Below are 15,313 nucleotides of genomic sequence, written 5' to 3'. Positions count from 1 at the left end.
ACCTCCGTTACTGATGACGTATCCAAGATAATTTACGCTGGTGACACAGAACTGACTCTTCTTAATATTCAGAGTCAGGTTGGCTTTTCTGAACTGTTCAGCGAGTCGTACCAGCACGGCTAGATGGGAAGAGAAATCTGCTGATACGATGCAGAGATCGTCCAAATGTCCAAAGACGCAGTAACGCAAATCCGGGGGAATGATCTCATCCATCAAACGACACATAGTGGATGGAGCGTTACACAGGCCAAAAGGCATAACCTTAAACTGATATAAAGGCCTTCCCGGGACCGTAAATGCAGTTAGTGCCTTGGACTCCTCAGAGAGTTCGATCTGCCAATATGCATCTTTTAGGTCCAGCTTGGTTATGATATTTGCCTTGGGCAACCGGGCAAAAATACCATCGATACTTGGTAATGGGTAGGCATCCTTACGGGTGACTTCATTCAGTCTTCGAGCATCGAGACACAGACGGACTTTGTTGGGCTTGAGAACCAGTCGCATTGGCGAACTCCAAGCACTGGATGACGGTTCGATAACGCCTAGTTGGAGCATGCGATCTACCTCAGCATAAAGCAACGTTTCCACCGCTGGGCTAACCGGGTAAAAGCGTTGTTTTACGGGGGCGGCCTGACCTACATCGATATGATGCTTAAGCAAGGCCGTACGCCCTAGTCCCTCCGTCGCGTTGGGAAATAACTGTTTAACTACCTCGAGTTGTTGGTTTTGCTGCCTAGTTAAAGGATACCGTAAGGGATCTGGTTCGGCTGCCTCATCGTCTTTCGAGCTTATCTCGACAGCTGCAATGATGTCTGGGGCCAGCGAAAAGGATCTCCAAAAATCGTGACCTAGGATTAGATTTTGTGTCAGGGATGGAATTATATATAACTTCATGGGTTTCTCGATAGTTCGATAACGCATGATGACATTTAATACCCCCATTATCTGTTGACTTTGGCCATCTGCAGTTTTTGCAGTGGCTTTTATTAGTTTATATTCAGAAAAGGATGAAAAATCAGTCTGAGCTACTTCAGAACCTATACAGCTGATACTTGCGCCGGTGTCTAACAGCCCCTGTTCTGTTCGACCCAAAAAAGATACTTCGGCATAACTGCGCATATCCTTAGGACTATTAATAATAGCGGAAACTAACAGTCTACGGTTATTTTTGACATTATCATAATATTTTCTTAAACGCTGGATTCGTTTTGGGGCTTCATGTGGTTTTTCATTAAAAATTCTGTTTCGAACCTCTAAATATTTATGAATCCGTTCGGGATAGGGTAAAAACCGACAACTTCTCTTTACGATCGTATTCGTTTCCTTTCTTTTCTTACAACAAGAAGCCAAACTCTTCTTGTCTTCCTCTAAGTGAACGGGCAAGATTAATGGTGGTTTTTTGGGGGCATCCTGCTGTTGTTGGATGCACCCATCTGACGGTTTTCCGAAGCTCTACGAATACATTTTTGGCACTGCGGCTTATAAACATTCGGAGCTCCACAGCCGTAACAAAATATCCGCCTATCTGCCATACAATTTTCCCACACATGTCCAAGCTCCTCACAATTCCAACAAGAACGCTTAGCCGTCGAACTTTGAATGGCCTCTACGCTGATATCCTCATACTCTTCTTGATCGCTTTCAGGGCGCGATTCCTCCAGACTATGTATCGAACGGCGGCCGACCGGTGGCCGAGACTTGTCAGATTTCTGTAACTCCTGCACTAGATTTTCATGCATCTGTACTAATCTTCTCAATTGACCAACTGAGCTAATGGACTGATATAAGATTTTGTGACGGGTTTCGGGAAGCAAATTTGCTTTTAATATTTCTATTAATTCCTCTTCCGCCATTTTAATGCCAAATTTATCTATCAGACCAGCCACGGCATCGTGAAATGCGACGAAGGGTTCTCCGACGTGTTGCTTTCGAGCTCGAATCAATTCCTTGCTCATAAACTCAGAACGATAGTCTTTATATTGTTGTCTAAGAGCTGCACAAAATTCTGTCCAAACGATGCGATCTACCTGCTTGTGGTATCTCCAATACCAATCGCGCGCTTTGCCAACCAGCAAGATGTGCAAATGTTTGCAAAGGCCGAGAAAATCGCTATCCAAGGTTTCATCGGTTAATGTTTTGACTCGGTAAATGAATTCTTCTACCCCTAAACCTTCGGTAGAACCATCAAAAGGAACATTCCACTTTTGCATAATGTTGGCCGTCTTGGCCGTTCGCAGGCTAGTCATGCTGTTTATACATGAAACTGGTGTTGGGATATTTGGCCTCGCATACCCTTTCTGCGGACTCGCTGGCGGCTGAATGTGCAAAGTAGATATGGCTCTGGCCACAGTGCGCTCAATTTTATTCGGCATGGGCCAATCCTTTGCGTCTAGGCCGAAGTTAGGCTGCATTTCTGTAATTGAGTTGGTGACAATTGCAGCGAAGGAAGCTCGATAGCTTGCGTCCTGGGATTGTACAACTATATGTACAGACTTGCTAGAGAGACGAGCGGTGATCCAACTGCAACTGATTAGCAAGTCTAGATGTTACAAAGTTTGCCTGTGATGCAGAATCCAAAAGGGCACGACATGGGATAAGTGCTCCATAACGATCTGTTACATGGACGAGGGCAGTAGGTAGCAACACGTTCTGGCTAGGCTGAGATTTCCGGATCGAGGGGGGAGGGCTAGAACACCCGCTTGCTAGAGTCGCGGCCTCTTGCTGGATCGATTCCTCGGCCGGTGAAGAGGAAGATGAAGCACCAGTTCCCGATGAAATGTGGAGTAGCGTGTGATGTTTGGCCTGGCAATGCCTGCAAAGTCCTGACCTGCACCTTTGCAATTCATGGCCTTTGTTAAGGCAGTTCAAACACAAGCGGCTCTTCTTTGCTTCTTTGTATCGTTCAAACGCAGAGAGATTCAGGAATGCCTGACATCTAGATATGTAATGCTCGGAGGAATTGCAATGGTTACATGTGGGGTTGGGATGGTTGTTACTGGAGGTGATAAGGGTGACAGGTTTACTTTCTCCCACCTGCTGGCTAGGAATTGTTACCATAGCCGATCCCAAATTTTCCAGCATCCGACATCTTGCTTCCAAAAATGAGGCCATGCTTGACCACCGAGGCAATCCTGACGTCGGCAAGTTCTCTTCCCATTTCTCCTTGGTCTTGTGGTCCAATTTCGTGCATATGATGAAGATCAGCAACCCATCCTGCGGGGTCGCCAAGGTCTGAAGTGCACGCAAGTGCGAATTGATTTTGTCGCTGAGAGCGCGCAAGCCGATAGCCGAGCCCTTCTCCACCCCTTGCAGCCCGAAAATAGCCTTGACGTGTGCCTGAAAATGTAACAGTTTATTATCGAATCGCAACATTAGTAAATTCAACGCCTTGTCGTAATTCTCCTCAGAAAGCTCCAAGGAACGAATCGTATCCAGCGCAGCACCATCTAGACATCCACGAAGATATTGGAATTTTTCGATGATTGGTATACGATGGTCTTTGTGCACCATTGTCGAGAACATCGAGTGGAATTCTGGCCAATCCATGTAGTTCCCACCGAATCGCGGAAGCTGCAACTCGGGCATTCGAGAACGGCCTATACTATTATAGGCGAACAACGACGAATTCCCCTCGAGAGTATGCCGAGCTGTTGAATTGGCAACATTTACCGTGCGAGCAGCCATCAACTCCCGCGACAGCCTGGACCTAACCTTCACATAAACATTCGAGAAGTCCAGTCGGGCATCATGGGCTAACTGCAGGAAATCCAGCCTTTCAAGGCTCGTTTGAGCGGCATCGAAATCCGCATTCATTCGCTCGATTTGCTCTAAGCGAGCTTGAAGTTCTGCCTCATCTAACTCGGCAAGCTCTTCCTTGGTGAGAAAGCAATCCATGGCCTTTAGTTGGCGCGCGATGGACTCGGCCTTGTGCTTGTAGAAATCTACATCACTCGGCATTGCTGCGTTCGCGACATTGGTAGGCTCAGGTGCTGCCATGTTGAGGTTTTAAAAGAGTCACTCAGCACGACCGAAAAAGACACCCTGTATACGTATAAACGTGGGAGCCGAAAGCAAAGGGATTACAGCTAATGCCTTTAGCTGTGCGGCTGTGCGAGCTGTCCGATTCCGCTTTGTACTCAGCTTGTGTGTATTAGTGAGTTCGCTGCACTGCACTGACCGAATTGTCGCGACAGAGAAATTAATAGCCAGCAATGCGTGTATGTAGGTGTATGTAAGTATGTTTTAGCACCGAATTGTGCTTAACCGCCGAAAATTTGTTAAGTCTAACGAATGTCGATCGCGAATGATAATTAATTGACACTGCAACTCAGAGATCACGTCGAGGTCACCAAATTTTATGTGGAGATAATGTTTTTTATCCCCAATCGGCCGACTAATTATTCCAATTAAATAAAACTCGGCGCAGAAATAAAATTGCGATATGTTCTTTAATGCGTGACATCCAAATTGCAAGTGTGGCTTGCCTGCCCTTTACATTGCCGCTCCGATCGCTAAGCGCAGCTTCGCTCGGCCGACGTCGGTAGGCAGACGCAAAGCGGAGATAGCGAAGAGCGAGCTGGCAGAGAGCGTTTAGCAGGGCAAGCACGCGCAAAGCTTTAACAAACAAATGAGTGACATAGACATAAGTAACAAACAAAATAAGCGGCTGAGGGCCAAGAATTAGGTGCTATTTGGTAAGCAGCTAATCGGCTGGGTTCTGCTCCGAACAAAGTCGTTCATGACAAAAATCACAGACATGTTATCCACTAGAGCGGCAGTCCAGGACTAGGCCTGCATGTTACCCGTGTGAAGATTTCAAGCGACTTCTCCCATATCAATGTATATTGACTGAGCCGCACAGATGAGCAAGAAGGAGGTGCTCCCGAAACAGAGCTGTGGCACTATAGCAGTCAACTCCAACATGAGCACACACAACTGCGTCTTATGGGTACTGTTCGGGCGAAGCCCGACTGTAAATTTTGTACTATCGTTCTATTGCCTATCAATTCACTTTCCTTTTCATTTTTGTTATTATACTAAACTAACGTAACGTAAGCGTAGCTTTATCTATGCTCGCTCAGCAACATGCTCTCATTTATTCATCTAGTCTTTATCTATGCTCGCTCTTGTTATCTTTTCCTATTTTCCTGTCTATGCCGTCGCTAAGCCGTCAGCAGCTGCGCCTGCTCTAGCAGTTACCGCTTGATATAGTTGGAGAACAGACCTTTTTTGTCCCCAATCTATTACTTTGGCTCGAGATCGGCTCGCTTGCCTCATCCAAGTGTATCACTCTAATTTTATTGTAAAGGGCTCTGGCATCTTCGGCCACCCTCAACACTCAAAATAACTATAATAAAATTTATAACGTTTCGGAAATTATTAATTGGTGAAATTATTGAACAATCCGTCAATAACAATTTGGAAATAACCAATTATAAACAGTGAAAATTATCCACTAAACATAACTGTTCGAACGCGAAGCGGTTAGTTCCCATTTAGTCGCGCGCTTGCTTACAAGCACTAATACAGCTACGTGCATTAGCGGCTTCGGGTTCGCTGCACTTGCGCTTGCATACCAAAAAAAATCAAACGGTTGGTTCTTCGATTCTTCTTTGTGGATGAGTCTAATGACTTGCCGGAAAACAGGGTGTCTTTTTACAAACTAAAGGCACTCTCAATATACAAAAAAGCCGTTTCACTTCGAGAGATTCATTTAAAATTCTTGGAAAAAATGTCCGACTCATTTAATGTTACTCATTCTAATTTAGAAGAGCTTGATGTAAGCGAAATTGGCAGCGACTTAAGCAACAATTTTGAGGATTTGGCGATGGAAATCGAAGTTCGTATTCGCTCAGCACTCCGCAGGACTACCCAGAACATGCCGCATCACTCAACGATACGACCCGAGCTCAACGTTACTGCCTCCGGAAATGTACGGTCACGATATCATATTCCTGACATTAAACTTCCCACTTTCCGTGGAGATTATACTGAGTGGGCAGACTTTTACTCGATGTTTAGCACAGTAATAGATCAGGAGCCCTTTCTATCAAAGATTGAGAAGTTCCAGCACCTGCGCTCATGTTTGGATGGACCTGCCCTGGAGGCTGTTCGCTCTTTGGAAGTATCGGAGAGCAATTATGATATTGCACTGGACATTTTAAACAATCGTTTAAATAGTAAACGTTTAATCTTTCATTCACACGTCGCTGAGAAGGTTGAAGATGGGTCAACTACAAAGCTACGTACCTTATCGGACAAGCTTCATTCTCACATGAGAGCGCTTAGGTCGATGGGTACCAGACAGACTCATGCTCAGGCCCCAATCTTTCCAGTTCTCTTGTAGCCGCTTCATCACCATGCTCGCCTCCTGCTCAGAATCTTAGCTCAGACGTAGTGCTTCTAGCCAAGACAGTCATTATGATAAAGAGTCGATTTGGTGATCTTCTTCCTTGCCGGGCTCTTCTGGATTCAGGCTCTCAGATTAATTTAATAACCTCTCGCTTTGCTCAGAAGCTTCAGCTGAAACGAGCCAAAGGGTCGGTATCAGTATCCGGTATCGGCGCTGATTCTGCATTTCACACGGAAGGTTCAGTTAATTTGGTCATTCAATCCAGGACTTCCAATTACTTCACGAGTCTCACAGCTCTCGTTGCTCCACGTATTACAGGAAACCAACCTGCTTCTTCATTTGATGTATCCAAATGGGAAATGCCATCCAATATCAGCCTTGCTGACCTACTCTTCAACAAATCTCAGCGCATCGATGTTCTTATTGGAGCCAGCTTATTTTACGATATTTTATGCGTTGGACAGATCAAATTGGAGAGGGGACTTCCTATAATACAAAAAACCCGTCTCGGCTGGGTTGTCACAGGTGGAGGTCACTACTACCACAGCTCAGTGCTCCTAGCTGCCCCTAGTTCGACGGAATTGAGTCAAACGCCTACCGTTGGTTTAGATGAGCTAGTGCGAAGGTTCTGGGAAGTGGAAAACTGCCACGGTCCCGCTACAGAAGCAACAAAGGAGGAAATTGCTTGCGAGGAACATTTCAAAAAACATTGCGGTCGGCTTGCAAGTGGCGAGTACTGCGTTCAATTGCCTTTAAAACTGAGTGACAGTCTTCTTGGAGATTCTTATCAACAAGCCTATCGCAGATTCCTCAATCTAGAGCGCAAGTTGGTTCGCAAACCACTTCTCAAGGCCCAATACGCCGCATTTATAAAGGAATACGTCGATTTGAATCACATGTCCCCTGTCAAAGGTGACGCACCTCACTGCGTCTTAAGAGAAGACAAAACCACCACAAAACTCCGAGTAGTTTTCGACGGATCCGCTTGTACATCTACAGGATATTCCCTCAACGATATATTGATGTCAGGCCCAACAATTCAGCCAAAGTTAGTTACGACTCTTCTTCGATTTCGTCCCGTTCGTATAGCATTGACTGGTGACATTTGTAAAATGTATAGATGCGTCCGTGTCTCGCCCCAAAATAGTTTTCTGCAGTGCATACTTTGGCTTGACTCACCCCTCGAGGAGCTAAGAACATTCAAGATGGATACCGTGACCTATGGAACGAAACCAGCAGCATTTCTGGCCGTCCGTTCTATGCACTAACTAGCGGCAGACGAGAGTTCGTCATATCCAATTGTCTTTGAAGTTGTGCTGCGGGACTTTTACGTGGATGATTTGCTAACGGGGGAGATACTACAAATGAGGTGCTGGAAATAATTCGCCAGGTGACAGGACTCTTAGCCAAAGGAAATTTCAAGATCAGGAAATGGTGTTCCAACGATAGATCTGTACTCGATCAAACACCCCATGAAGATAGGGAAACATTTGTTAAATTTACTGATGGCAGCGTTGTAACCAAGACGCTAAGTTTAGCATGGAATCCTACTTCGAATGAGCTACTATTTTCATTCTGTCCCAATCAAGTCCTTTCGAAACCAACTAAGCGAGTTGTATTGTCAACTATTGCACGATTTTATGATCCACTCGGACTTATAGGGCCAGTAATTACCAAAGCAAAAATATTTCTACAGCAGCTGTGGAAAGAAAAGCTTCATTGGGATGAATGTCTGCCAGTCTCCTTACGCACAACTTGGATCAACTTCATTCAGCAGTTTGACTTTATGCAACAAATTTCTTTCCCGCGCCTATCGTTCCTTCGAAGCAGCAACCTTGAAATGCAAGGATTTTGTGATGCCAGCATGAGTGCTTATGGAGCTTGCATATACGCTGTTTCGCAAGACGACAATGGAGTCAAAGCAAATCTTCTATCTTCCAGATCTCGTGTAGCGTCACTGAAGACTATCACAATACCCAAGATGGAATTATGTGGTGCACGTGCCAACTGATCTAAACCCTGCCGATATGCTTTCTCGAGGATCATTACCAGCTGAGCTCATTAATTGTCATCTTTGGAAGTATGGACCTACATACTTGACAGCCAGTAAGGATCAATGGCCAAGTACGCCTGCTCTTCCAGAGGCGGTTTTGGAGGCACGAAAAACCATACTAATTACAAACTGCGCATCAAGATATTTGGTGGAAGAATCAATGTTTGTAAATTCCTTCCCCAAAATGCAACGAATTTTTGCGTATGTATGCAAATTCATTCATCGACGAAAGTCTGGAATAACTGTGGAGGACTTGCGTTTGGGAACCGAACTGCTTCTTCGTCTTACTCAGCAATCTTGTCTATCTACTGAAATAAGAGCCCTTTCTGGAAACGCGAACGGACAGCAAGGCTTCAAGCTCGATCGTCTCGCTTTCGCCATTTTTAGATGATTGCGGTTTGCTTCGAGTTGGAGGGAGTCTTAAAAACTCTACCTTTCACTTCGCAGCACGGCATCCCATAATATTGCCCAAGAATCATTCCATCACTTCTGCTCTGATACGGCATTTACACGAAAAACACCTTCACGCTGGACCCCAGTCGCTTTTAGCCATCATTCGTCAAACGTACTGGCCAATTGGTGGCCGAAAGACCGTAGCACACGTAATCCAATAGTGTGTCAAATGCTTTAGAGTGAAGCCTCGAACTCTTGAGCAAATAATGGCAGATCTTCCGGTGGACAGAGTCAGCGAATTTCATGCATTTTTAGTTACCGGCGTGGACTATTGCGGTCCGTTCCTGTATAAATCAGAAGTTCGAAACCGGCCCCCACTAAAGTGCTACATGAGCATTTTTATATGCTTCTCCACCAAGGCGGTTCACATCGAGCTTGTGAAGGATCTTACAACGTCTGCGTTCCTCTCTGCTTTTCGCCGTTTCATTTGCACCCGTGGAAGACCGATTCGTATTTGGTCAGATAATGCCACAAATTTTGTTGGAGCGCGGAACGAACTGGCGGAACTTAAGTCGCTATTCCTAAGCGACAGTCATCAAGAAGCCGTGCATCAAGCTTGTCTCGCCAATTGAATCGTTTGGCGTTTCATTCCTCCTAGATCGCCACATTTTGGAGGATTGTGGGAGGCGTCAGTCAAGCTTGCTAAACATCATCTTCGACGTGCCCTTGGATCCTCGCTTCTTGGATTTGATGAGCTGCGCACTCTCGCGTGCAATATCTGTGCAATCATTAAATTAAGGTCATTGTTTCCTCTTTCAGAGAACCCTGCAGATCTCGATGTACTCACGCCCAACCATTTTCTGGTTGGCGCCTCCATCACAACCTTCTTGGAGCCGGACTTGGTTCATTTAAACGTCGATCGCTTGGACCGTTGGCAGAAGGTCACACAGCTTCAGCAAATCTTTTGGTCTCGCTGGCGCCAATCGTATTTAACCAGTCTTCAAGAAAGAACGAAGTGGCGCAACCGGAATCCTGAGCTTCACGTCAATGATGTCGTTCTTGTTAAGGACGAGAACTTCCCTCCTCTGAAGTGGCCTCTAGCGAGAATCCTCGAGCCCATCCCAGGAGCTGATGGTGTATCTCGAGTCGCCTTGATCAGGATGGCTACAGGTGCTAGCCGAAGGGCACTTGCAAAACTATGTCTATTGCCTCTACGAGATGAGGTGAATGGCATGGATCCTTCCACGGGGGGAGTATGTTCGGGCGAAGCCCGAGTGTAAATTTTGTACCATCGTTCTATTGCCTATCAATTCACTTTCCTTTCCATTTTTGTCATTATACTAACGTAACGTAAGCGTAGCTTTATCTATGCTCGCTCAGCAACATGCTCTCATTTATTCATCTAGTCTTTATCTATGCTCGCTCTTGTTATCTTTTCCTATTTTCCTGTCTATGCCGTCGCTAAGCCGTCAGCAGCTGCGCCTGCTCTAGCAGTTACCGCTTGATATAGTTGGAGAACAGACCTTTTTTGTCCCCAATCTATTACTTTGGCTCGAGATCGGCTCGCTTGCCTCATCCAAGTGTATCACTCTAATACTATTGTAAACGGCTCTGGCATCTTCGGCCACCCTCAACACTCAAAATAACTATAATAAAATTTATAACGTTTCGGAAATTATTAATTCGTGAAATTATTGAACAATCATAGTCAGCGAAAAAGCTCGGTGTCTCAACGTGACCCCGACGTGATCGTCAATAACAATTTGGAAATAAACAATTATAAACAGTGAAAATTATCCACTAAACATAACTGTTCGAACGCGAAGCGGTTAGTTCCCATTTCGTCGCGCGCTTGCTTCGGGTTCGCTGCGCTTGCATACCAAAAAAAAATCAAACGGTTGGTTCTTCGATTCTTCTTTGTGGATGAGTCCAATGACTTGCCGGAAAACAGGATGTCTTTTTACAAACTAAAGGCACTCTCAATATACAAAAAAGCCGTTTCACTTCGAGAGACGATGTAAAGATGCGCTAAGTGTTCATTTAAAATTCTTGGAAAAAATGTCCGACTCATTTAATGTTCTACTAATTCTACTCATTCTAATTTAGAAGAGCTTGATGTAAGCGAAATTGGCAGCGACTTTAGCAACAATTTTGAGGATTTGGCGATGGAAATCGAAGTTCGTATTCGCTCAGCACTCCGCAGGACTACCCAGAAAATGCCGCATCACTCAACGATACGACCCGAGCTCAACGTTACTGCCTCCGGAAATGTACGGTCACGATATCATATTCCTGACATTAAACTTCCCACTTTCCGTGGAGATTATACTGAGTGGGCAGACTTTTACTCGATGTTTAGCACAGTAATAGATCAGGAGCCCTTTCTATCAAAGATTGAGAAGTTCCAGCACCTGCGCTCATGTTTGGATGGACCTGCCCTGGAGGCTGTTCGCTCTTTGGAAGTATCGGAGAGCAATTATGATATTGCACTGGACATTTTAAACAATCGTTTAAATAGTAAACGTTTAATCTTTCAGGCACACGTCGCTGAGAAGGTTGAAGATGGGTCAACTACAAAGCTACGTACCTTATCGGACAAGCTTCATTCTCACATGAAAGCGCTTAGGTCGATGGGTACCAGACAGACTCATGCTCAGGCCCCAATCTTTCCAGTTCTCTTGTAGCCGCTTCATCACCATGCTCGCCTCCTGCTCAGAATCTTAGCTCAGACGTAGTGCTTCTAGCCAAGACAGTCATTATGATAAAGAGTCGATTTGGTGATCTTCTTCCTTGCCGGGCTCTTCTGGATTCAGGCTCTCAGATTAATTTAATAACCTCTCGCTTTGCTCAGAAGCTTCAGCTGAAACGAGCCAAAGGGTCGGTATCAGTATCCGGTATCGGCGCTGATTCTGCATTTCACACGGAAGGTTCAGTTAATTTGGTCATTCAATCCAGGACTTCCGATTACTTCACGAGTCTCACAGCTTTCGTTGCTCCACGTATTACAGGAAACCAACCTGCTTCTTCATTTGATGTATCCAAATGGGAAATGCAATCCAATATCAGCCTTGCTGACCCACACTTCAACAAATCTCAACGCATCGATGTACTTATTGGAGCCAGCTTATTTTACGATATTTTATGCGTTGGACAGATCAAATTGGAGAGGGGACTTCCTATAATACAAAAAACCCGTCTCGGCTGGGTTGTCACAGGTGGAGGTCATTACTCCCACAGCTCAGTGCTCCTAGCCGCCCCTAGTTCGACGGAATTGAGTCAAACGCCTACCGTTGGTTTGGATGAGCAAGTGCGAAGGTTCTGGGAAGTGGAAAACTGCCACGGTCCCGCTACAGAAGCAACAAAGGAGGAAATTGATTGCGAGGAACATTTCAAAAAACATTGCGGTCGGCTTCCAAGTGGCGAGTACTGCGTTCAATTGCCTTTAAAACTGAGTGACATTCTTCTTGGAGATTCTTATCAACAAGCCTATGACGCACTTATAAATTGCAAATTTTTTCTTCCTCATCACTGCGTCTTAAGAGAAGACAAAACCACCACAAAACTCCGAGTAGTTTTCGACGGATCCGCTTGTACATCTACAGGATATTCCCTCAACGATATATTGATGTCAGGCCCAACAATTCAGCCAAAGTTAGTTACGACTCTTCTTCGATTTCGTACCGTTCGTATAGCATTGACTGGTGACATTTGTAAAATGTATAGATGCGTCCGTGTCTCGCCCCAAAATAGTTTTCTGCAGTGCATACTTTGGCTTGACTCATCCCTCGAGGAGCTAAGAACATTCAAGATGGATACCGTGACCTATGGAACGAAACCAGCAGCATTTCTGGCCGTCCGTTCTATGCACCAACTAGCGGCAGACGAGAGTTCGTCATATCCAATTGGCTTTGAAGTTGTGCTGCGGGACTTTTACGTGGATGATTTGCTAACGGGGGAGATACTACAAATGAGGTGCTGGAAATAATTCGCCAGGTGTCAGGACTCTTAGCCAAAGGAAATTTCAAGATCAGGAAATGGTGTTCCAACGATACATCTGTACTCGATCAAACACCCCATGAAGATAGGGAAACATTTGTTAAATTTACTGATGGCAGCGATGTAACCAAGACACTAGGTTTAGCATTGTGAGGGAGCGTACGCTGGCCGCCCACGCTGGCGCTGTATCGAGAGAGCTCTGAGGCTGGAGAAGGATAACGTGGATTAAAAGAAAAATTCGTTTTGAAGCAGTCGTAGGAGTCGGACGTGTTTGCGGATAAAATTCGAGTGGCGTACGGAAAGTAAAACACGTGGCGGACCAGATCCACGCCAACGCGATCAGTGACACGGAGAGGAGATCCTGCGTCTACGCTACGCCCACGGGGAAGAGGAGGCTTTCGACGAATACAAGCGTGGGAGTTCAGGTGTAAGCGAGTCTCTAGGCGTGCATACGGGCTGCTGAGCGGTGCGATAGATAGGGAACCAAGAAAGCATAAAGTGAAATGTAATATAACAGAAACATAGCACGACCACCAACAATCTATACACTAGGGAACCTGGAGGCCCGAGGCTTCATCTTCTCTGCCCTTCCTCCCGCCTCTTGCCCGAGTCTGTGTGATTCCATCCAGTAGTTCGTAGCCCGACAGGATCCTGAGGCCGCTGTCCGGCGATTGCCTAGGCATTTTTGGCGATACGCGTCGGTATTCTCGTACTCGTAGTAATTCTTAGTTCGGCGGCGTCCCGTAAGTGCTATCCGGCGATTGCCTCGGCACTCTCGGTGATGATCGTCGATCTCCGTGATCCTCGTAGTAATTCTTAGGCCGACAGGGTCCCGTAAGTACCGTCCGGCGATAGCCTAGGCACTCTCGGTGATTCTTGCCACTATTTCCGCATAGCAAAGTCCCCCTTCCGCGTCGTAGTAATTCTTAGGCCGACAGGGTCCCGTAAGTACCTTCTGCGATAGCCTAGGTACTCTCGGCGATACTTGTCGGTATTTCCGCATAGCCAAGTCCCCCTTCCGCGTCGTAGTAATTTTTAGACCGACCGCGTCCCGTAAGTACCGTCCGGCGATAGCCTAGGTACTCTCGGCGATACTTGTCGGTATTCCCGCATAGCAAAGCCCCCCTTTCCGCTTCGAAGTAACTCTCAGGCCGGCAGGGTCCATTAAGTACTGTCCGGCGGTAGCCTAGGTATTCTCGGTGACACCTGTCGGTGTTATCGCATAGTAAAGACCTCCGTATTGATCCTGAGTTCGGTGGGGTTCTGAAGGCGCTATTCGGCTATAACCGGAGTGCTCTCGCTGGAACCAACTGCCACGTCCCACGATACGATCGCTCCCGTCCCCCATCGTCTGTCCGAAATACGGAGTCCCGGCAAATTATAAATATTGCTGTAATTTCGACCCTGGAGTAGACTGAGATATGTACCCCAGCCCAGGATCGCTTCCTTACAGCATGGAATCCCACTTCGGATGAGCTATTATTTTCATTCTGTCCCAATCAAGTCCCTTCGAAACCAACTAAGCGAGTTGTATTGTCAACTATTGCACGATTTTATGATCCACTCGGACTTATAGGGCCAGTAATTACGAAAGCAAAAATATTTCTACAGCAGCTGTGGAAAGAAAAGCTTCATTGGGATGAAAGTCTGCCAGTCTCCTTACGCACAACTTGGATCAACTTCATTCAGCAGTTTGACTTTATGCAACAAATTTCTTTCCCGCGCCTATTGTTCCTTCGAAGCAGCAATCTTGAAATGCAAGGATTTTGTGATGCCAGCATGAGTGCTTATGGAGCTTGCATATACGCTGTTTCGCAAGGCGACAATGGAGTGAAGGCAAATCTTCTATCTTCCAGATCTCGTGTAGCGTCACTGAAGACTATCACAATACCCAAGTTGGAATTATGTGGTGCACGTGCCAACTGATTTAAACCCTGCCGATATGCTTTCTCGAGGATCATTACCAGCTGAGCTCATCAATTGTCATCTTTGGAAGTATGGACCTACATACTTGACAGCCAGTAAGGATCAATGGCCAAGTACGCCTGCTCTTCCAGAGCCGGTTTTGGAGGCACGAAAAACCATACTAATTACAAACTGCGCATCAAGATATTTGGTGGAAGAATCAAAGTTTGTAAATTCCTTCCCCAAAATGCAACGAATTTTTGCGTATGTATGCAAATTCATTCATCGACGAAAGTCTGGAATAACTGTGGAGGACTTGCGTTTGGGAACCGAACTGCTTCTTCGTCTTACTCAGCAATCTTGTCTATCTACTGAAATAAGAGCCCTTTCTGGAAACGCGAACGGACAGCAAGGCTTCAAGCTCGATCGTCTCGCTTTCGCCATTTTTAGATGATTGCGGTTTGCTTCGAGTTGGAGGGAGTCTTAAAAACTCTACCTTTCACTTCGCAGCACGGCATCCCATAATATTGCCCAAGAATCATTCCATCACTTCTGCTCTGATACGGCATTTACACGAAAAACACCTTCACGCTGGACCCCAGTCGCTTTTAGCC

This window comes from Drosophila pseudoobscura, chromosome X (genome assembly GCF_009870125.1).
Source record: "Drosophila pseudoobscura strain MV-25-SWS-2005 chromosome X, UCI_Dpse_MV25, whole genome shotgun sequence".
Classification (NCBI taxonomy): domain Eukaryota; kingdom Metazoa; phylum Arthropoda; class Insecta; order Diptera; family Drosophilidae; genus Drosophila; species Drosophila pseudoobscura.
Note: the sequence above shows the minus strand (reverse complement) of the source record.